Genomic DNA, 25,142 nt, shown 5'->3' with positions numbered 1-25,142 from the left:
TAGTGTGTTTTAGAAATATTTGTTAGGGGAGCTAGAACAGACAGGGCTTCTACTTCAGCAGTGCAGTTATGTTTTTACCTTTTTATAATTAGAGATTGAGAAATCATTTCATTTGAAAATAAAATGATTCCATTTATTTTTTATGAAAAGTTTAAAAACCAAAGGATTAGATTATAAATTGCCCTTTATTTCTGAAATTTAATATATTTAGTTATACAGATTAAGTGGTACAATGAAGACTGCAGTACAGAATTTCTGTCTCTTATAGTGTGTTAGTTTTCTTTGCTTTATGAAGGAGCTGTATGAAGCTCATTAATAACAACACAGTATATCTTTGATAGAGTTCAACTTTTCTTCTTCTTTTTTCCTTTTTCTTCTTAGTCTTTCCAAATTAGGATAATTGTCGTCTCTGACTTTTTTCCAGTTAAATTTTTAAAATACAGTTTTGTTTTTTACATTCTACAATCACTTTTGACTTTTGGATTTAATATAAGATAGAGACAGGTATGCAGACAAAACCAAACACTAAATGATAGTATTTTCTTCTAGGAAGTTAAATTTTGGTTATAATTATGCCAGGGGGGGAAAAAAAAAACAAACTTCCTAAGACAGTGGAAACTACTGATAACTTTTAAAAACTAAATCAGTTTATGCGAGTCATGCCTCCTTTCATAGGCATGTCATTATTAACAGGAAGTTTGTTGGCTGTGATTTATTCTGTCTGTGTTCCTATTTTACAGGTTTATTTAATGCTTTTGGTGAAAATCATGACAGCCACATAGATTTTATGGAGATATCCTGTGGGCTATCAGCTTGTTGCAGAGGACCTCTGGCTGAAAGACAGAAATGTAAGTGTGTTAAACATCACAAAATTTGGAAGCTATACAGAGAAAAAAATTAGCATCCATTCATGTAAAAAATCATCTGATTAAGGCTTGAATTTTCATCCCTTTGGCAAATAGCAATCTCTTGCTGAGGTTTTACTGAGGTCAGTGTAAATGTTCAATCATCTATTCTTTTTTACTGTGGAGTAATTTAAGATCTTTGTTATTAATAATGGTTGATTTTCCAGATAAATGTGCAATTCGTGATAAATGAATTACACCAGTCATGATGTGTTTGAAAATGTTAAGCATATAGAAAATATTTTCTGGTAGTCTATATAGAAAATTTGTCTTGCTTAACTTGAATTCCAACTTATTTTCTATCACTGTGTATATTGATATTTTATTAGCAAAATTAAATTTATGATAAAGCAATTTTATTAAATACTAAATTTATCTTTTAAACCTAGCTAAAATATTATGGCATAATTTATAAGCATATTACATTCATAAATCTTAACCATATTTGTTTAGAAAAATGCAGCTGTTTACATTTAATTGGAACCTAATTCTTACATATTCACTAGGGTCATTATCTCTGCATCTTTCTAAAATACAGCTTCACAAATACTGCATATTTTGGGTATGATACTTAATAGTTCAATATTCTTTAGTAATGTTGTACTGTGATGCACTCAGTTTAATTTAATAGCATAATTATTACATGGGTGTGTGAAGTAGATAATTATTTAATCTTAAAAATTTAGATTCCTTTTATCTTCCCTGATAGTATACCATTACTCTAACCTGGCTTTGTGTTAGATTATTTGTTCACATTAAAGTTCTGGTATTAAAGAGGCTGAAGTCTTTGTTTCTCAATTGAGGTTAATTGTTGTCTTAAATTTTTTTTAAATTTATTTTTTTGCCAGTGGACTAGTGGAAGTTAACCAACTAGACTAACTAGCAATTTTGCTAATATTGTTGTTAATTAGCAAAGTGCTGATATTTTGGGTTTTTAGCTTGTTGTATATAAACTTCATAGAAGATTTGAAATTTTTCTTAGGCAAAAATATTGGGCGCACATTAATTACATTGGAGAGGCAAAATCTTTATACAGTCATCTCTCATTATCTGCTGAGGATTGTTTCTGAGACACCCCTCAGATACCAAATCCATGGATGCTCATGTCCTTATGTAAAATGGCATAGTATTTGCATATAACCTATGCACATCCTCCTGTATACTTTAAATCATCTCTAGGTAACTTGTAATACCTAATACAATGTAATTATTTGTAAATACAATGTAAATGATATGTGAATAGTTGTCAGTGCATAGCAAATTCAAGTTTTGCTTTTGAGAACTTTCTGGGAAAATTTATATATATATATATTTTGATCTATTGTTTATACCTGTGAATGCAGAACCAATGGATACAGGGGGCTGACTGTAGCAGCTTTTTGTTGATTCTTAATGTAGATGGAATATTTTCAGCATTGTAAGAATCAACTCTGAAGTGATCAGTTTTAAAAATTAGAAATTAATTTAAAAGCTTGAATTACCTTCTCAAAATCTGTGAGATATTGTATAGTAACTTGGCCCTTCTTTTTCAGTTTGCAAGAAATTTAGATTTAGGTGAAGGATAGAGTTCTCTAAGCTGGCTAATGATATAAGGAGAGAGACTTGTGAAGTGTACAGGAATTCCTACAAGTTCAAAGGACTTTAATGACACAATCTCCTCCAAATAAGAACTTAATCCAGAATGTAGTTGTTTGAGGAACTAAGTAATTTCATTAGGGCAGCTTGTAATAAAATGTATTATACTTCAGAATATAAAAGTAATTTTCCTCCATAAGAGTTTCTTTTCTTTAGTTTGCTTCAAGGTATTTGATGTTGACGGTGATGGAGTTCTCTCTAGGCTTGAACTGAGAGACACGTGGTTGCACAGAGGTCTGGAAGGACAACTGCACCGATGATACCCTGGTAAAGTCTGATTGTATACATCTTGCATGTAAACTTCCAACAGGAACATAGAGTGAAGAATTTTTTAAAAGAGGTTGAGAAAAAGATTTCTTACTACTTCTAGGTTCTATATTATGCTTCTCAAAATATTCATAGCCAAAGATGCAAAATTGGGAAGAGAATTTGCCTTAGAAAATTTAGTAAACTGTATGTATTATGTAAAAATAAAAAATGAAACCACTGGAAAATTGTCATAAATTTTTAAGGCAAACAAGCAATCTATTTCTGGAATTAAAAAAAAAAAAACTTGACCGAAAATATTTTATACTTCAGCTACTGGCTAATAAAAATGATACCTTCTCTTTCCTAACTACTGATTTGGGTTTCTGGTTTTAAAGGAATTACTTGTGGATCTATCCAACATTGTAGAAGACACATAGAATGCACATGACACCACAAAGGTGAGTCTAGCAGAGACTAATTTATTCTTTTCTAAAAATACATTATATTCTGAATTGGTATACATACCTTACATATACATACTTGAATCTCTTCTACATCATCCCTGCTAAATGCTTATTTGGACCTGTGGTTACAATAACTCCAAGTTGTCCCTAAGGAAAGCCCATTTGACCTTTAAAAAACTCCATTAAGTGTTATTTACATAAAAACATATTTTATAAGCTAGGCATTTTGTAAAAATTAAGTAGAGACGGCCCTTGCCATCTGTAGCTTATAATCTTTACTTCTCCCAGTTTAATACATTATGGTAAGACAAGACTTATATTGAGCAAAAGAAGCCACAGAATAAATGAACACATTGTACAATTTAATTTATATGAAGTTCTAGAAGAGAGACAGAACTTATGTTAATAAGTGTTACAATAGTGATTTTGGAGATGGGTGGTTGAACTGGGAAGGACCATAGGATATCTGGGATGTTGGAAATTATTTTTTATCTCAATCTGGGTGGTGTATATAGTTTTTAAAATTTTTTTTCAATAATATTGGTGAGGGTCTGTCCTAAGTTCTTTAATAGCAGCCAGAATAAGTGTATAATAGCAGAAACAAGCATGTACTTTACAAAGAATAAAGCCTTGAATTTTTTAGTTTCACAGCATTTATTAAAGATATTATAATAGGTTTGCCTTAATGTCTATGTATCCCTGTGAAACTGAAGATAATCCATATATGTGAGACACATATGAGTTAATTTGACCCTTTCTACTCAAATGTTGACGTGTACCAAGTTGCAGATGGTAGGATGTAGACCATAGTGGTCTTACACAGGCTTAGAAAAATAAGTAACATTTTTTTCAATCACAAATCCAGAAGAAATCATCATAGTCTTATTAACTGACACTCAATAGAAATAAATAATAGAAATGAATTTTTCAGCGCTTGATCTTTGTTTGGCAATTCAGATAACCGTCTTCATTTACTTTTCTGCCCAAAACTAAGGTAGCCATTTCTATTTCTATCAGCCATTTCTATCTGAAAACAGAAAAACAGGAAAGTTTCTATTAGGAAATACCTTATGTAGAGATACAATTTCCATCCCCTTTCTTCTGGGTGTTTGATAAGTATGGAGGTTATCATTGCTGTCTATTTTTATATAACACCGAGTTTCTCCTTATGACTGTAATTTGAACATTAAAAAAAAAGATCATTTAGCTTCTCCATCTCCGTGTAACCATAATAATGGAATGGTAAAAATTTAGAATAGAATTTGGACCTTTCAACCAAACCTATTACCCATATTCACTGGTGACTAGATGGTGACAATATTACCCATTATTTTGTACCATTACATTGGTGTTAATATACTTCAATGGAAGTTGCATCATGAAAGCCAATAATTACCATCACAGTGCTTTAAAATCTTTTCTTGTAATAAATGGTAATATATATTGAATGAATACATGAATATCATTAATAGTAAATATTATTAAATATCATTAAATAATAAATCATTAGATAATAAAAATATAATTAAGTAATAAACGCTAAGAACATTATTATTCATCTAGGATTGTTAAGGTGATTGTTCAAAACATGAAGTAAGAAGCATTTGGTTATATTTTTGACTGCCAAGAAATATTGTCTACTGTATATAAATGTAATTTTTGGTACACTTTGACACCAAAAAAAAAAATACTGCTTTACTCAACTTGTGAAAGTAATGTTAAATTTTATTTTGAAGAAATGTTAATATAGATACTCATATATTATATATATTTAGTTCTTTTAAGTCTCTTAAGAAGTCTAATAATATTGCCAGATGTTTTAAAGATCTTAGAAAATTGTTAGGGTCAAAGGGCATAATCCAAAGAGTTTGGAAAAATGCTTTCAAAGTTAGTAAATAGTCCTTTTTCTCTACCCAGAGCCTTTTGTGGGTTCTGTTAGTAAACTTCACCTTGAACCAGAAGATACTGTGAGTTATTTCCCAGGTCTTACTGGAGGAAGAAGATTTTTGGTGATAAATTGCCCATGTTATGACTGACTACTTCAGAGTTTGGTTACTTTTGAACTTACTTTTGCTGGCCTACTTTCAGATGAATACATAGAATCTACATTAAATCATTAGTTTTCTTTCAGACAAATGACCATTGCAAGTTTAATAAAACAAATTTAATTCAAATAATATAAGAAAATGAAGATTTAAGGTATTCTTAAATATTGTTTCTCTTTCAGAATGGCCATCTTAACTCTAGAAGAATATCAGATCTGGAGTGTGAAAAATGTTCTTACCAATGAGTTTTTGAATCTACTTTTCCAGGTATGTTTAAGGTAAATGACAGAGACTGAGGGCAGTGGTAACAGTAGTTCTACATCTTTTCCATTGTGTAGTAGTTAGACAACTAGACTACAAACCATATATTGTCAAGAGAACTGCATTAACCTGTACACCACCTGCAGATGGTAAGTTAGAGCGTGCGTGCTTCTCAGAGTCACAATGTGCATGATAGGAAAGTAGAGTATAGCTGATAATGTTTATCTTAATAACTCATGATAGAGCAGATTGTAGACACATAGAAAAGAATTTAAAATGTAAAAGCCATTATAATTTGCTATTTTTCTTTACTTTTTTTTAAGACCCTTCCTAACAAGTAAGGCAGTGTGGACAGAGACATAGATCATAAGTTGGCAGCTGTAAATTTTTCACAAAGTATACCATCTTTCCAGTTAGGAGGTTATTTTAGATGCAGAACTGTTTCTTAATTTTCTTTCTTTCTTTTTTTCTTTTTTGTAATTTAATTCTTTAGAAGGTCCAATAAAGATTGAAGGAGAAAGGAGGAAAGAAAAGCTGTCAGGGGTGAACATGAAATCATAAAACTTGCCAGATTTTAACTATTTTCCCAGTTAAAGTAGTTCTCTTTGCTCCAATTTAAAGAAACAACTTATAGTTTCCCATTTTTCATAGTTCTTCAAAAATATATGTTGATTTAATAGTATTTTACAGGGGGGAGGAGTGTGAGTAGGGACAGACTGGAAGTTCAAGATTTGTAAATACTGACAGGTATATATAGAATAGATAAACAAGCTTATACTGTATAGCACAGGGAAATATATTCAAGATTTTGTAGTAGCTCATGGTGAAAAAATATGAAAACAAATATACGTATATTCATAAAGGACTGAAAAATTGTGCTGTACACCAGAAATTGACACAACATTGTAAATGGACTATAACTCAGTAAAAAAATAAAAGATAAAACTGTTAGAACACTATAAAAAAAGTAGTATTTTAGATTTTCCTTATTTTATTCTCCTTTTCTTATAAAAGCACCCCTATGAAGATCAATAAGGCTTGAAATCTTTATATCTATCGTGATCCTCCATTGTAAATACAGAGTAACCTGCCTGTGGCACAGCTATGTTAGAATAAATGAAAATTGAACTCTTCCTGACAGCTAAAAACTAATGTATATTTAAAGCATATGAAATCTGATAAGCCTATGATGCCCATTTAAATCAATCAGTTGCTCCACTGTCAGTTATCAGCCAGGATCTAATTTGATGTCTTTATAAAGTATAAATACATATAAAAATAATATAAACCTACTATAAACAGAAATGACTTGCTTAGTAATATGAAAATTGAGCAGCTATTTTTATCTCATTTAAAATGATGCCCTCAATTACTTTATCTTTAATTATATAGACATTTTGACCACTTAAGTTTGTGTCTAAGTCATCTTGCAGCTCTTACATAGCAAAGCATTTTGAACTTTTGTATTGCCTTTCGTATTTTCTCATGCTTATCAGGGACTTGCATAGGCACTATTTTTTCTATGACTCTATAAACAGATGTATGCCTGAAATTTTCTTTTGTGTCTCAGTGTTTCTAGCATTATATTACTGACAGATTTTTTGTTGGTTAGCAATCTAATTTTTTTCTTGGTATATATAGTCCTTTCAGTCCTTTCAAATATATATATATGTAGTCAGTTTACAATGTTGTGTCAATTTCTGGTGTGCAGCACAATGCTTCAGTCATACATGAACGTACATATATTCATTTTCATACTCTTTTTCACCTTAAGTTACTACAAAACAGTATTGGATATAGTTCCCTGTGCTATACAGTATGAACTTGTTTATGACTTGGGAGTTTGAGATTTGCAGGTACTAAATATTAACATTACATTTTATGATGCTCACTTTATCCCATATTCAGACATGCTTTTAAAACTTTATGTTCACTTAATATATAAGTAAGCAGACTTACTCTAAATTGTTTTATTTCTGTCTGTTTCTAAAATAGAATGAGCTAATAAATTCAGTGATAAAAGCTTGAATTATACTTTTATTTTATTTGCCAAGATCCCACTCCTGGCTGACCATTTTGGGTATTTAAGTATAAAGTAAGTAAATGTCAGTAGAATTAGGAAACCATTCCTGTGGTAATATTATTTTCAGTCCTTTCAAATAAACTCAGTGCCCAATATTTTGCAGAGGAAGCATTCTAAACATGATCAGGGTCTTCTATCTTGTACGTTTGTCAGAAAGCGTCAAATGTTAAACAGTTTGATAAACAGAATAGTGCACCACACTGACCCCTACCTATATCCATGTTCTAATCGTGAAATCTGTGAATATGTTATTTTACATGGCAAAGGGGATTTTGCAGATGTATCAGGTTAAGGACTCTGAGACAGGGAGATTAGCCTGGATTATCTACATGGGTTTAGTCTAACAACAGGAGTCCTTAAAAATTGAAAATCTTTCCCAGATGTGGTCAGAAAGATATGACTTTGGAAGAAGGATTAGAAAGCTGTAAAGCTGTTAGCTTTGAAGATAGAGGAATGGCCATGGGTAAAGAAATGTGGGTGAACTCTAGAAGCCAGAGAAGACAAGGAAATATATTCTTCCTTTGACTTACAGAAGGGCATAGAGCCCTGCTGACATCTTGATTTTTAGCCAAGTGATATCTGTTCCTGACTTGACCTACAGAACCATAAAATAATGTTTGTGTTGCTTTAAGCTGCAAAATTTGTGATAATTTGTTACAGCAGTGATAAAAACAAGTATAGGGGAAGTAATCCAAATTTATGGATTGGAGGGCTCAACATTTTAAAGATGTCAGTTCCCCTTCAACTGATTCAAAGATTTATATGTGCACATCAAAATCCCCAAAACTTAACTGTTGTTACTGTTTTTTTGTAGAACTTGACAAGCTGATTCTAAATACATAGAGAAGCTTGAAGAGCCAACAATAGCCAAGCTGATATTAAAGAACAATGTTAAAGAACTTATTATAAAACAATATTAAGTCTATGTGATAACTACCTAAAGTTAGACATATAGACCAATGGAACAGTATTGAATTAAACCCTGTACCATACATGAACAGTAATTTTAGATAGATTATAAATCTAATAAATTTGAAACATAAAGCACAGCATCTGGGGGAGGGTAAAGCTCAGGTGGAATGTGTGCTTAGCATGCATAAGGTCTTGGGTTCAACTCCCAGTACCTCCATTAAAATAAATAACCTAATCCTCCACCAAAATAAAGCATCTAGAAAATAGTGTAGGAGATATTTTAATGACTTTGAAATGGCAAAGAGTTCTTAAACAGGACACAGCACTAAACATAAAAGAAGAGTTTTAAGTTGGACTTCAGTAAAATTCAGAATTATTTTTATCAACAGATACCATTAAGAAAGTGAAAAGCCACACGGTGGGAAAATATATTTTCTATACCTATATCCAACAAAAGACTTGTATCTAGGGCAAATAGAGAACAAAAACCAGTGGAGAAAAAGGCAAAACCTCAATATTAAAATGTGCAAAAAAATTGAACAGGTGCTTCACACACAAAAAAAAAAATCCAAATAAGCTATGAAAAGGGGCTGACCTCTTTGGTAATAATAAAAATACGTACTAAAACCACACTTGGAACACCACTAGACATCCACTAGAATAGTTAGTTGTTAAGTGATATGAAGCATTGATGAGGGCAACATGCAATGGGGACTCTTACACATGGCCAGTGGGAATATAAATTCTTACAAATACTTTGAAAATAGGCTTTTTGAAGGTTATATATATATATATATATGTGTGTGTGTGTATATATGTACACACACACATATATACATACATACACACACACTCCCTGTGTACCCTTCAGAAGCTTCTACATCTGAGCACAAAAGGACATCCAGAAAATTCTCATAATCACTATTTGTTATAGCCCCAAATAGAAAATGACCCAAACACCTGTCAACAATAAATACATAACCATAAGTGGTGGCACATGCATACAAGTTGTATACTTTAAAGCAATAAAAATAAATATACTAGTTTAAAGAAAACTCTAGTGGATGAATCTTACGTAATGTTGAGTGGAATGTAAGGGACTAAAAATTTCAAAAGCAAAAAACCAATCCATGGTGACTGAATTTAGGATGGTGAATCCATCAAAGAGATGCCATAGTATCTGGGAAGAAACCCAAAGTGGAACAGCAATGTTCTGTTTCTTGACTGGATGAAGGTTACATAGATGTGTTTACTTTGTGAAAAATCACTGAGCTGTATACTTAAGATATGTTCACATTTAAGCATGTATATTATATTTGCATTTTTTTAAAAATGTTTGCTTGCAAAAAAAGATATCCAAAGCCTAAGTATTTATCAGTAGGAGAATGGATAAAACAAATGATAGTATATTCAAATAATGGAATCAATTCAACAATAAAAAAGAATCAACAACTGATGCAAAGATGAACCTCAAAAGCCTAATTTATACATTTCATTGTCAGGTAAATTTTAGCTCAGAAGGTAAACAAAACTATAAACAGGCATGTGCCCTGGGGGGAGGGGTGCTGAAGCCTTTGTCTCCTCAAACCTGTGCCATTACTGGCACATCTCGCAAGAAGAGAGGCGGGGCTCAGCCACAGCTACCATCTCCTCCTGTGCATAGTGCCCGGGCGGGGTCGGGGCTGAGACCTGAATCTGCACATGGGGGCCCCACAACCTCTTAGGCAGGACTGAGACTTGTTTATAGCCTGAGGCAGAGAGGATTTTTCTACCCTAACACCTCAGAGAACTTGTGCTGCCAAGGGAAACAAGGAGCTCAGATTTGGCACACAGCATAGGCAGGGCTGTTCCGTGGTCTTCCCCGAGCCCACCTACAGACCGCCTACCCAAGGCAGAGCAGGCAGCTGCACAGAGCAGCGGAGCGACCAGCACCAGGAGAAGGCAGGTGGGCAGCCACTCACCTTCCTGGCAGGAACACAGCACCTGACCACGGTGCTGGGACGGGGTGTGATCTGCCCACCTGCTTCCCCCCAAGCACAGCATCTGACTGTGGCATCAGGAGGGGGAGTGACCTGCCCACCCACTGGGTAAGAGCTCAGCTCCTGACCTACTGTTAGGAGGGGGCACAATCTGCTGGCCAACAGCCACTGAGAGCAGCACAGATGAGGGCACCAACAGAAGGCCTATGAAACAGCAAGCTGAGTTCGTGAAGCAGGGTAAAGACACAAAGACCTCTCAATAAAATCATTAAGGGCACACCATCTCCAGGATACGTAGGTAACTGCTACTCCTTAAGCCACTGTGCCAGAGAGATATGAGCAATGTGAAGAAGCAGAGAAACCACTCCCAATTAAAATATCAAGAGAAATCCCCTGAAAGCATGATCAAGGAAATAGACATTGATGGTCTATTAGATCAAGATTTCAAAAAAAGAGTGATCAAAGTACTGAAGGAACTAAAAGAAATAGTGTTTAGGTATATAAAATGTTCAAAAATGAAATAGAAACGATAAAGAAGAACTAGGTAGAATTAGTAAACTCATTGGCTGAAATGAGAGCTGACCTAAAGGCTGTGCAAAGCAGACAAGAAAATACAGAAGAATAAATAAGTGACCTAGAAGACAGGACAACAGAAAGCACACAATCAGAACAGCTGAGAGAAAAACAAATGAAAAACAAAACAACATATGGGACCTATGGGGTAAAAAAAACTGTGCCAATCTATGCATAATAGGAGTTCCAGAAGGGGAAAAAGAACAAATGGGATTGAAAAGGTATGGGAAGGACTCATGACTGAAAACTTCTCAAACCTAAAGAAGGAATCATATCCAAGCACAGGAGGCTCAGAGGGTCCCAAACAGGAAGAACTGAAACAGACCCACACCAAGGCATATCCTAATCAAGATAGCCAGAGTCAAGGATAAAGAAATGATCCTAATGGAAGCAAGAGAAAAACAAAGAGTGAGTTACAAGGGAACCCCCATAAGGTTTTCAGCTGATTTTTCTACACAATTTACAACAGCTAAGACATGGAAACAGCCTAAAATGCCCATCAACAGATGACTGGATAAAGATGTGGGATATTTATATGATGGGATACTATTCAGCCACAAAAACTGACTACATAACGCCATTTGCAGAGATATGGATGCTCTTGAAGAATGTTATTCTAGGTGGAGCAGAACAGAAAGAGAAAGAGGAATACCATGTGAGATCACTCATGTGTGGAATCTTAAATATATGCAAGATCTTGTTGTAACTCACACCAAAAAATAAAAAAGTGACAATATATGTACGTTCATGTATAACTGAAAAATTGTGCTCTACACTGGAATTTGTCATAACCGTAAAATGACTATTACTAAATAAAAAATGTTTAAAAATAAGTAAAATAAAATATAACCTTTAAAATACTGTATAATGAGAGGTGTGATGTTCTAGTATCTGTTCTAAGAAGTACGTTAGACACACATAAGAATAGCCAATGGTCAGAATGATCACATGTTATCAGCTACCACCCCATGCAAATTAATGGCATTTAGCAGATATTCATATATGTGTGTACATATATAAAATAGGTATTAGTATATATGTAAATCAAATAAAATATTATAATCTAATGTAAAATCATATCAGCAAAAGCACTGTGCTGACATAAGTGTCTAGGTGTAAACAGATTACAATTTTTTATTGAGTTGTCATAATGGGATAATATTGTGAACCAAGTGGAAATTGTAAAAAAAAAAAAAAAGTTATCCAAAAAAAAAAAATATCCTGACTACATGAAAAGATGCACAGTTACTATACGGCCTCTCCCATTGTTTACTATCAGTGTCAGAAAGTCTTGGAATAAGTTAGGAGAATTAAAGCTCTAACAAGACACAAGAATGCACTCTCTGTTAAAGAAAATAAACCAAAAGAAAAAAACAAATGTATAGACAATTAAGATCCTACAGATAAAAATACCAATTTTTATGGGAAATAGCCTTAAAATAAAAAATAAGGAGATTATATTCTAATTTCACCTTTTGAATAAAGATATACAAAATTTAGCTGAATTCCTTCGTATTTTGCACTTAGGAAGAAAAAAATGTATTTGCAATGAAAAAGCAGCCATTATCCTGCCTTTTGAGTATTCTAAAGTTTTAGGTTTGAATATATTTCATCTTAAATGATCTTAAGCACTATGCAGTGGTTGGTGTTTTAAAAATACCACTGTGTGTGGAACTTCTAAAAGTGCTTCAAAAAATTTATATTTTTGTAATAATTTAGTAATGGCCTGGATATTATTTTTAACAAGACTACTCACCATGGAATACTGCAAGATTTTTTCAATGAGTTTATATTCACACATGTTTAAGATTGTCACTATATTATGAGAAAATGTCAACCGTGGCAGTATTTTGACTTGAAAATGAGATAAGCTGAGAAGCATATTTTAAGTATAAACTAAATGATTGCATTCCTTTTAAGACAAGAAAGTGAAAGCATGATAAACTCTGACTTTGACACACTTAAAATATAAAAATTAACAATGTGATTTTACACACTTCTCTTTAACTCTCAGTACTTTCTCAGCCCCTTTCCCATTACACCCGCGTCCCCGCTCCTGACCCTTGGTGTACACACCTCCGTTCACACGGAGAAAGGGGGGACCCGGGCGGTGAGGACCAGGGGCGCGGACACCCCAGCGGCCCCGATGGACACGGACACTCACCCGCTCCCGGCGGGCGAGGAGAATAGTCGAAGCGGGCCCGCCAGCGCACCCGTCTCCTCCTGCCCTGCTGGCCGGGGCCCCAGCTCGGTCAGGTCCACACACACCCCGGCGGGAAGCGGGCTTAGGCAGTGGGAAACCAGCGTAACTTCAGACAGAGAGCGGGGAGCATCCTCCCGCAGACACGCAGGCAGCGCTGTCCCGGAGCCTCCTTGGCGCCGCCCTCTCAGCCCTGAGGAAAGCAAGCTCCGCCCCCAGGGAAGACGCTGGCTGCTGACGCGGACTGCGCATGCGCACCGCCACCTAAGGCACGCTGGCTTCGTTCGCCCCCTGCAGGTCCTCGAGGGCAGTGCAGGATACTCGGAACTCACTGTAGAACACATGACCCCTCCCAGCCATGATGCTAAATCACTGGAAATCTCAGTGCCCTGGCCTCTTTTTTAATGGCACTGGTGATGCTCTCATCCAGCCATGCCTGCTCTCTTGCCTGGCACATGCTTCAGTCCTTGGAATCCCGCCTGAATCAGATTCTGTTCTGGAGGAAGGACAGGTGCAGAAGAATCTCTCAAAATCCAGACTTAGATGACCAGGAACCCAAACTCAACTCTGTCAACTCCCTGGGGTCCCCTGAGGAGTGTGGTTTTCTCAGAACCATCTGCCCTGTGTCAGGAGCAGACCAAGCATCAGGTAGCTTAGAGAGGCTATCATGCAGCACATGCTTTGGACGGTTCTCAGTTCTGACCTGCATGATCTTGAGACCCTTTTGTAACTCCTAACACTCTGTTTTCTCATACCTATAGTGATGGTTATTAATGACTGAGTTAATCCTCTTACAATGCTGAGGTGCTATTGTTCCTTGGATAACAGAATATTTTGAAGGGATCAATTGTTTATCACTTCCCCCTAATGAAGTATGTTTTTAAAACTAGAAATGTTTCGGGGGGACTCAGGTCCTCCTCTTGCACCAGTTCCTGAGGTGTTGGCAGTTTCTGCTCTGAGCTCCAGATCCTGATCCTGCCAGTGGTCTATGGTGATGCCAGTGTGTACATGCTCTTTTGCACCGGTGTGGAAAGGTGACAGCCCTTCCCCTACATGAGGCTGCAACATGCTGACACTCAAAGCAGGCACAATGAAGAATCAGCTATAGTCCCCGGTACCAGCTGTCCCAGGTAGAAACATCACCTTCACCACAGTGTTCCTGTGCTCTTATCAGGCCTTAACTACTCCCAGCAGGCCATGCATGAGCAGTGTGACAGGTGACTGACTGTCCCAGCACAGCATGGTGGTGATGATCCCACCTTATCTGTTCGTTTTTGGAATGTCCCCACACCTCTCTGAGCTTCACTTTGCTCTTCTCACAGGCAGAGTTGTACAGGCATGAACCTCACAGGGTTATGGTAGGTAGTCACGGTAGCTGCTCACCCAGTGGCAGGCTCTGCCGAGAGGGCTGCTGGAAGTGCTGTGTTTCTTCACACTTGTCCTTCACTCTCCCCAATGAAAACACCCTTGGCCTTATCCTTCCCTGGCCTGCGGCCTTTCTGTGCTTGCAAAAGAACATGGAAACAATCTGCAAAGAAGTTTTGAGGTTCTGTCCATCTGGTCCAGGAAATGCTGACTCTGCTACATGTGCTGTTGGGTGGGCTCTCATGGGAGGGGCTTGGGCAGGACTTCCTTTTGCAATAAGCTGCCCCACCCAGCCCTTTCCATGATCCAGACTCCTGGGACCGGGGTGCAAATCCTCAGCTCCCCACTTGTCAACCATGTGACCTGGGCAACTTTCTCAAACCCAAGCTTTGCCCACCCAAGGTCAGCAGAGATGGGGGATAACAGGATGTCCCGCACAGAGTGTCTGTGCAGATTAAGTGAGGTAGAACAGACAGAACAGTGGTGGGGCCTGGCCCATTGGTTGGCAGAAGGGAGCTCACCATGTGCAGCAAGTTCCGTGGGTCACACAGCAATCTGCCCAGAGGCTTAGCCACTCCATCGCTATCATGCATCTGAAGTCCACTTAACCACATGGGAGAGAAACAAACACATATTCTGAGTGTAGCTGCCACAGGGAAAATTGCATCTGAGCGGGGAGTAATACCCGAGGGTGATCAGGATGGCGGAAGCTGCCCCCTGGGTTTGAGCACACTGGAGCTGCCCTCCAGAGCCTGGGGTTAGTGAGGATGGGCTTGTAGAAATGCCCCTCTCCTTTACCCATCAATGCTGGGTCCTGCGGGTACTGAGTCCCACAATCGGTGTGCTGCTAGTGCCCTCAGCACAGAGAAAAACCCAGGGGTTCCCACAAGGCTTCGGCCACGTCCTCTGCTTCCTGAACTCCCACTCTGGTGACCCCACCTGGGATGCAGAGATGAGGTGAGGCAGGGACCTGTGCTGTCAACATCACTGCTCTACCCTGGGAATCTGGCACACAGTAGGTGCTTGGTAAGTCATTTTTGAATGAACAGCAATACTGGGCCAAGTTTCTGTGGGTGTCTGTGCCCCCAGATCAGGGACCCCTCAGGGCCCACGTCACAAGTGACATGAAAATAATGATCCCACCAGGAGCAATAACAGTTCCTCAGAATAAACGGGCTTTTCCAAGCACTCTCCACCTGTTGCAAAGGCCTCCCAGCAGGGAAGTGGGCTGTCAGGGGCAGCACTGCACTCTCCACTGTAACAAGGAGAAAGCCAAGGGCCACAGAGAGGAGTGCCTTTCCAGTGTCACTGCTCACTTTCCCACCTTTTGGGAGACCAGGAGGCTTTCCTACTACATTCTGGCTCTGAAGCCCCAATACTGTGTGGACATGCCTCCCTCCCTGGAGCAAGGAACCACTAAGTGACCTGTCACTTGTCACCAAGCAGACAGGCTCATTCCAGCTCATTGTGCCACCAGCAGGTTGTGCTAGAAACAGGATCCTCTGGGAGACATCACACTATCCCAAGCTGGAAACAGGTGAACAGCTCACAGGTTTCCTGGAGAGGATGGTCACATGGCCTTGATCTGGCCGATCAGCATTTTCCATCCTCCCTGGCCACTGTGATTGGCTCAAGGCTGAGCACCAGCCCAATCAGGCTCCACGGAGGTCAGGCCTAGTTGCTGGAATCCTGGGAGCAGAGAAGTTCTATTTCAGTTGGGAGTTGAGGGGTGGTGATGTCAGCCTGTGGCAGTTGGTGACTATCTTGCTTTCATAAAGGCAGAGCCATGTGAAGATGACAACAGTGGCAGAGCCCAGAGGTGGGGAAGGATGACTTTTGTTGATGTCACTGAGCACCAGGTACAGACCTGCCTGAAGCTATCTCCCTGTGGACGTCTCAGTTAGGTAAGTCATTCTCTCCTGCCCTGTTTGTTTCTTTAAGCCACTTTGGTTTTCTGTCACTGGTTTTAAGAAAAAGTTTGACTATTCCTTCAAGCTGGCTAAATGGAGACCCTGGAACTGCAACAGTGAGGTGACAGGCAACAATGTGGCTAATAGACTCCAGAGGCCTCTGTTCAAACAGGGGATTGTAAATGACAAGGGAGAGTACACATGGCCTCAGTGAACAGATTTGCTACTGGTAGCTCCCAGTTCCTGGATATTAGAGTGCATGCACTCAGCCAAGTCTCAGCTCTGCTGTCACACCTGCTAACCCACACCTCTCCTCTCCCACCTGCCAGGCCTAGGGGGGCTGGGCACCCCCGGGCACCTGAAACAGCTCAGGGCTTTGTGTTGTAATTTACACAGGCTGCCCCCAGTTCTGAGGGTGAGGGTGACTGGGTTCCAGTTTACAGAGTAAGCAGACTAGACGGTCTTAATTGTGAGATGTGGGGGTGGGACCCCAATCTACCATCTGACCTATGACTTCGGAGTGGACTGCCTCCCCACCCTCAGCCAGGATGCTTGCTAAGCCCAGGGGCTCAGGAGTCCTGCTCCCTCCATCACTCCTCCTGGAGGTGAGAGTGGGGGCTCTTCTCTATACAACATTCACCCCTGCAGGGGCACACTTGTGACCTCACAGTCTGTCATCCCTTCCTTATGACCTGGACCTCCTTGATGTGTGAGCACTGCAGATCATGGGTGCACACGTGGGCAGGTGCACCATGACTGAGAGGACAGCACTCCAATTTAAGCCCCCTCCATGCTCAGATGATTACATTCTGGAATTGAGGGGTTCCCAGGGGTCAGGTGGCCAATTCTGGAATTAGGGGCAAATTCTTATCACCCAGGGGGCTAATTTTTAAATTAAATTACACATTTGCAATTCAATAGTCAAGCCCCTTTCTAGGCAGCCTTGTAGCCTCTCAGATTTTACCCCTCGCTGTGACCATGTTCTAAGCTTCAAATTGAGTGCTATTATGGACATGAACATGTCCCTGTCATGTGTCACCTTCACAGTAAGCGGCCACCCCAAACTCCCCTCCCTTCCCCTTGTCGATATCTCCACACAGGGAGTAGGGCCCTTTTGATGCAGTTGTGCAAATGTGTGAGCTAAGGGTTTAGAATGTCCAGGCTAGGAGGGGTCTGCCCCACATGGCAGGGCAGGTGGGCTGGCAGGGGGTGATGGTTCACTTGCAAAACCTCAGCTGGTTTCAGGCAGTGACAACAGACTGGCAGCCAAGAGCTCAGCTGGTGCAGAGTAAGCAGATTAACTGTGTTCACCCAGACGCCTTGGGGGTGGCAGCCCTGGAGTACGACTACAAGTGAGGAAGGTGGAGGGTCCCCAGTGCCTGGACCTCCACCTTCTAAAAATCAGGACTGAGATGTGGCTCTGAAGTCAGAACACTGGAGTTCAAAGCTTCCCCCACCACTTAGTCAATAATTCAAAGCAAATGAGCCTCAGTTTTCTCATGTGTAAAATGAGAACTTTGAAGCCTCTCCCTCTGAGGGTGTGGAGGGAAGTAAATGCGGTGACAGCAGAGCACAGGAGCTGTCTGGGCTGAGCCTGCATACAGGCAGGCCGTTGTTGCTGCCATGACCACTGTCTTCCAGGGCAGGGTCTTCACTCTCTCCCTGTGAAGGTCCAGACAGTAAACATTCTAGGCTTTGAGGGACCTACAGTCCCTGTCACAACTACCACCCTCTGCTGTTGGAGGGCAAAGGCAGCTCCTGCAGTAGGTAGTCCAGGCTCGCACCCCCGCTTCCTGACATAAGTATTCCTGAGATACAATTTTCACATAACTTTGTTGGCTTTAGGTGTGCAGCATAATGCCTTGTTACATGTGCATATTGTGAAATGATCAGTGCATTAAGTTTACTTGACGTCTGTCATCACCCATAGTCACACACTATTTTCCTTGTGATGAGAAATTTTAAGAGGTACACTCTTAACTATCAAATGCACAACGCAGTGCTGTTAACTACAGTCACCTTGCAGTACATTATGTCCCCAGGACTTGTTTATCTTCTAACTGGAAGTTTGTACATTTTGATTATCTTCCCGAATTTCAATCACCCCCTGACTCACCTCTGGCAACCACCAACCTGATCTCTGTTTCTATGTGTTACGGTTTATTTTGTAGATTCCACATATAAATGAGATCATAGGTATTTGTCTTTCTGTCTTATTTATTTCACTTAGCATAATACCCTGAAGGTCCACCCAAGTTGTCACAAATGGCAGTATTTCACTTTTTTAATGTCTGAATAAGATTCCATTTTATATACATATATATGCATCACGTTATCTGTACCCATTCACCTGCTGATGGACACTTAGGTTGTTTACATATCTTGGTTATTGTAAATAATGATACAGTGAACATGAGGGTGCAGTTGTCTCATTGACATAGTGATTTCATTTCCTTTGGATATATTCCCTGCAGTGGACTTGCTGGATCATATGGAAGTTCTAATTTTAAATTTTGGGGGAGCCTTCTTACTCTTTTCCCGAGTGATGGCACCAATTTACATTCCCACCAACATTACACAAGTTTCCCATTTCTTCACACCACCACCATCACTTGTTATCTCTTGTATTTTGATGACACCCACCCTGACAGGTGAGAGGGGGTATCTCATTGATTTGCATTTCCCTGATTGTGAGTGATGTTGAGCACCTTTTCATGTACCTGTTAGACATCTGTGTGCCTTCTTTGGAAAAATGTCTATTCAGTTCCTCTGCCCACTTTTTAAATCAGATTGCTTGTTTTTTGCTGTTGAATTTTAAGAGTTCTGTATATGTTTTGGGTGTTAACCCCTTATCAGATATATAGTCTGAAAGTACTTTCTCCCCTTCTGTCTGTTACCCTACCCTCTGCTTTCTGGATGACAGGGGTCCAGGCATTTGGGAATCTCTGCTTCTCACGTGTTTCCAATGGTGGGTGGGTGAGGGCTGTGTTCTGATAAAAGTGTGCACACCCGTGGGTCACTACCCCTTATTTTAGAAGGTGGACTCTGAAGAGTGTAGTGTGGGAAGGGGTGTTTCCCTGAAGTCATCATTTGGATGGTCATGTGCTCTGGAACTCACATCATCTAGCCCGGATGTGATGGGGCAATTTGCAAAGGGAGGACCTTGCAGCTAAGACACTGACCAGGTGCTCTTGTGTCTTGTTGGAAGGACCTGGAAACAACGTTGTGTGGAACAGGGACTCCTCCAGGTCACAAGGCTCAGTTCAGACTTCTGGGATGCAGAGTCCTCTCTGAGCCACTGTCACTGAGGAGGGAAGGGCCTCAGGCAGGAGGGAGGAGTTGCTGGATTTCACTTGCCCTGTTTGTCAAGTTTCAGCTCTGGTGATGTGTGGAACATGGGCTTAGCTTTGGGAATGTAAGAGGAGAGGTTCCTGGGGAAGGGCTGGCTTTTTCCTCTGATTGAGGTCCTACTGTGTGCCAATCACAGCAGTCCTCTGAGTCAGGGCTGGAAAGCCAGGCACAGAGAGATCAGGGAGTTTCCAGGTCACACAACATTAGGGACATCATTAGGGTCTGATGCAGACCTGACGCCCAGCCCACATTCTCTCTCCTTTCCCAGGACCATCATGATCCCACATGTCAGAATCACCCAGAGAGGCCCAGGTATGGGCACTGGGACCTTTCCTGCCTAACATGCCAGGAGCCTTAAGAGGGACGACAAGACACTTCCTGAGTCCATGATGCCCAGAGGCTGCTCTTAGCAAGAGGCTCAGCACACACTCCTGGATGAATCCTAGCTCTGTCCTGAGTCACTCTGTCCTCCCTGCCTCAGTTCTTCTGCCCACATGGGGCTGGAAACAGCAGCCACTTCACAAGGGTCTATGGAACCTCCAGGATCCTGGAAGCAGTGCCCTCTCACAGGAAGCACGTTCTCCTTAACTTTTCCTCACCTCTTTGCTGGATGTAGAGTCCCAGCAGGGCCCTGGCTTGTCCCAATTCTCACCCCAGATCAGGGTCCAGCAGGGGGTGGTGTCCAGGCTGGACTCTGTCCTCTGCCCCTTTTGGGGACCCTCATTCATCGCACCTTGGCTGCCTGGCCACTGTCTTACAGGGGCCACTCTGTGCCTCCCACACCTACCTAGCATCCACCCACCCTGGGTTACTCCAGCGCCCTCTGGCCCTTTGCCACACACCTACTCCGTGTTGAGTGGAAATGAGGTGACCGACATGCTGGGCCTCCTGGACAGTCTGGAGGAGCCCGATATCCCCAACCTGCCCACCACCCCAAGTGCCCAAGATGGGGAGAGGGTGTGCCTCCATTCATACTCTGATTTGTTCAGATTCTCAGCATCTACTTTGCTGGGTGGATATGGGGGTAGAGGTATGATGTAAAAGCAGGAGACCTGGACTGCAGACCATGAGAAGGGGGCTAGCCCAGGCTGGTCTCATAACCCCCTTAGCTTTGGCTTTATCATCTTTAAAGTGGGACAGACTATTGTGAGGTGAGCAGGATCCTGACCCATAGACAGGCACTGTCCTACACGCCTTAGAGAAGCTCACTGACTCCTCATAAAAATCTGTGGGGCTGGGACGGGCATTATCACCCATTTCTGCAGAAGTAACTGAGGCAGAGAGAGAACAGCTGAGGTGACCACCCCAGATTACAGAGCCCAGGTCATCTGGTTTCAGTGTCCAGGCTCATGGTCAGTGTCCATTCTGGGTTTTCCTCCTCCCTTCATCCTCCACTGGGACCCATGGCCGCAGCCTCATCTCAGGGTGATTGTTCATGGGGAGCATGATGGGTGCACTGAGGGCCCGTTTCTCTGAGGACTGCTTTCCCAGAAGGCTCAAGGGGTTGACTGTATTCACTACTGGACACCCAGGCCTGGGCCCAGGCCAGCCACACTGCAAAGCCTGAATCAATGATTGTTGAGTGAATACCTGAACCTCTGCATGTACCTGCGTGTTGCCCCCATTTCCTCATCTCCACAGCTGGCTACCCGGCCAAAACGTCATGTAATCAGGCCTGGGCCAGGGACAGTCAAAGGGACCAGAGCTGCTCAGCTGGGGACAGGAAGCCTCAGGGGCCCTGTGGCTGTCCCAAGCATCTCCTGGGGCAATTCACAGGGAAGCCCAGCCAGCTTCCAGGAACAGGAATCAGGTCCCAATCCCAGGGGTATAGGGTAGGTCTTGAGGGGTGTTTCCTGAGACTGACTTTGTGTATGAAGGGGGCTTGGGGGTCAGGCTGCTTTCAACGTCCATTCCAGGCCCACACCCCTGCTGGCAGCATGGAGCTAATCATAAAGGACACAGGCCGTGGGGCCAAGGCTATAGCAGGGCTCTGCTCCCTCTCTGTGGCTCAGTGTCCTCATCTGTAACAGAGAACTTGTAACAGGGCCATGGGAGGGCTCACTGAAACCCTCCTCTGTGACTTTGGTTGGACACTGCCCTCTCTCTGCTCAGTGCCCTTCTCTGTAATAGAGAACTAGTAACATTTTTCTTAGCCCGTTTTGGCCCCATTTTTCTGAGTCTCTTTCTACATTGGGCCCAGGGCTTTCACAGAGATCACAGACTTGGGATGTAATCAGAGTGTGGTCACAGCCCTAGTGGTCTCAACTGAGGCCAGAGGAGCTTCGGGGGGGTGGGAATCCAGAACTGCTTCATGGAGGAGGTGAGATCTGAGCTGTGTCCCCAAGGATGAGCTGTCATCTAGCTGAGGCCTGGCACTGAGCAGGACCCATGTACATGGTTAATGAGGGTGTGAATGAATGAATGGGCACCCCTCTAACAGAGAGTGAGGGGGGAGTCCCCTAGGCCAAAGCAGAAAACACAGGGCACCCTGGGGGTGCAGAGGGCGGGGCTGCAGTGTGATGCCTGCCTCACCCTTTATGGGTGTCTTGTCACCACTTTAGCGTGTGTTCTGGTGGATTGGGAGCCCTTTCCTCTCCTCTGCTACAGTATCCTGCTCTTCATTCCCAGCAACACCCGCCTGTGTCACCTCAGTGTCCCCAAGTGGACCTGGACCTGTCTTTTGGGAGGTTGTGAAGAGGGATTTGTTGTGCAGCCCAAGACTAAAGTGTGAGGGAGAGGATAATAGGGACCTCCAGAGTGGATCATGGGCTGGGAGACATCGGAGGGGTGGGGAAAGCAGAGCCTCAGAGCTGTAGGATGCTGCTAGTGATGGCTCCTTCACGAGGGGCTTCACAGGAAGGAAGCAATCATGGGGTAAAGGCAGAGCTCAGTTTGGGGCTTGCTGACATGGAACAGCTCATCACAGAGATGTCCAGAGGAGCTGGATGTCAGGAACGAAGATGCCACTGATGTCAGGGTCAAAGCCTGAGACCCAGATGTGGTGGGGCGGTGGTGCAGGGGAAGGGGCTTGAGGATATCAAGATGTTCATTCATTGGGGTCCTCAGGGTGGGGACCTTCGTGTTCATTTCACAGCCATCTGGTGCCTGACGGAGCTAGGCTTAGGGAGGTCACTGTGTAGACACGTGCCGATAACCTAGACTCTCCTCTTTCCACATAAAGTCCCTGGTGTGAAGCCGGCAGCCACTCTTCAGAGTCATACACCCTCACCCATGGGCTCTTTGTGTGCCTAGAGCCCAGTGGCCCCTTACCTGCCACTCCCCACTGCAGGACCCTTTGCACACCTGCATTTCCACAAGCTATAAAACATCTTCTCTTGCTGTGTGTTTACCCTATGAAACCTCATTGCCCCAGGAAGAGAGGCCTCACATCCTTCCCCTATTAAAGTGGTAAAGCCTTTTGTTCAGAGAAGCCCCTGACAGATCTCACAACCAACCAGGTACCTGTGCATGAATTGATCATGCAGCCCCCTCCTCCTTGTGTGCACAGCACCCCCCCCAATAACAGACCCCACACACTCAACCTTGGCGCTCGTGTAGTCACCTCTTGCCTGTGTGGCCTGATATTGCCTATAGCAGTGTCCCTATTGAACTTTCCTAAACCCTTCTCAGACGCTGGTAATTCTTTACCAACCCAAGTAATTAGCCTGCCATTGTGCCCACAAAACCTGAAACAGAGTTGGCTAAATTATGCAGATTGATGATGCAGGTTAATTTGCTATACAGGTGAAATCAAGATTTACAAATAAAAGCAACATACATATTCAAGGCAGGACTAAGAACTCACACGGATAACTAAGACCCTCCACATACATCCCACTTTGCCCTTAGGGCCTTTGGGATGGCTGCTCTTTCAGCCAGGATCTCTCTCCGCCTGCTTCTTAAACACCTCCCGGAATCTGCTCAAATGTCCTCCCTGACCTTATTTTTCTCCATGGAACATATCACCTCCGGACATTGTGTATATTTTAATTAATTTTCTCTGTGTCCCCCACCAGGCTGTCTGCTGCATGAGGATGGAGACCTGACTGCTTCACTACCTGCTGTGCCCAGTATCTGGAACCCACCCAACACACAGTAGGACCTCAGAGATTGTGTGACGGGTGTGTGATCACTGTAGGCCACAGACAAAAGCCTTCCCAGCAGTCATTGTTAGAGTCATTCATTCTCTAATTACTGAGCCCTACTGTGTGCTGGATACTGACCTGGGTGGGAGGCATGCAGTGGATTAGACACAGTGAGCACACACCGCATGTTAGGAGGGACATGTGCTCTGGAGAGCACATAGGGCTGGGGGAAGTCAGGAGTGCAGGAGTGGAGGAGAAGAGGGCCAGGTGGAGACAGTGGTGGCAGAGGAGACAGAGAGGTGGGGCCCAGGTCGTGCAGGGCTTTATGGCTCCTGTGAGGGCTTTTCCTCAGGGCAGCGGAACCATGGCTGGGTACGGAGCAGGGGCCCGTGTCCTGAATGCTATGCAGGAAATGGAGCAGTTGTCTGCTGGGGAGATGTGCGTGGAGGAGGCTGTCCCTGAAGACTGTGCAGGCAGAGAAGGCTCCTCTGAGGAGGTGACACCTGAGCTGAGCCCTTGTATGGACCGTGTTTCCACCTTCTGTAGACTGGATGCTTTCATCTGCCCTGCAGCCCTATGCAGGATACACCCTGTTCTCAGTCACCTGGACTTGGCCTCCTGCCTCCCTTGTGGGCCTTCCCACCCCAGAAGGAGTCCTTCTAGATCTAACTCACTACCTCCTCCACTGGACTTGGACTCACACTGAGCCACTGTCCACCTGCCCAACTCACCCAGAGTCAAGTCCAGACACTTGGGGGAGCCCCTCCACCCCAGAGCCCATGAACTTACTCAAATGGCCAGTCCTCAGCCTGCTCACATGCCTCACACTCCCCTCCTGCAGAAACCCTGTGAGAGATCATGTCCACAGCACCCTGCTCCTCCGATCCTGACCCCAGGTTTTCCCATGGGGTGTGACCAAGCATGGGTTGCAGTCCCCTCCTCCAGTCTGGTGAGTAGAAACTACCTTTTATTTTTTCTTTTGTTAATATATTTATTTTTTTAATTTTTATTTTATTGAGTTATAGTCAGTTTGCATTGTTGTGTCAATTTCCAGCATAGAACATAATTTTGTCAATTGTGTTTACTCTTTCAAGAAACCATCTCTTGGCTTAATTTTTTCAAATG

General features: G+C 42.1%; 1 long non-coding RNA gene across 2 annotated transcripts; it reads left to right on the top strand.

Annotated features, from left to right (window-relative positions):
• Positions 1-738: 738 nt before the first annotated feature.
• On the top strand, positions 739-24,101 carry LOC140694013 (uncharacterized). 2 transcript variants are annotated; one of them, XR_012069737.1, is made up of 6 exons: positions 739-848; positions 2,697-2,807; positions 3,185-3,247; positions 5,481-5,565; positions 16,450-16,575; positions 23,949-24,101. It is a non-coding gene; the product is annotated as an uncharacterized lncRNA (long non-coding RNA). The 2 variants fall into 2 exon arrangements; XR_012069738.1 differs by lacking the exons at positions 16,450-16,575; positions 23,949-24,101 and adding an exon at positions 8,457-8,627.
• The last annotated feature ends 1,041 nt before the right edge of the window (positions 24,102-25,142 follow it).

The sequence above is a fragment of the Vicugna pacos genome, unplaced genomic scaffold (genome assembly GCF_048564905.1).
Source record: "Vicugna pacos unplaced genomic scaffold, VicPac4 scaffold_20, whole genome shotgun sequence".
Classification (NCBI taxonomy): Eukaryota; Metazoa; Chordata; class Mammalia; order Artiodactyla; family Camelidae; genus Vicugna; species Vicugna pacos.
This window is presented reverse-complemented; position numbering and strand designations above follow the sequence as displayed.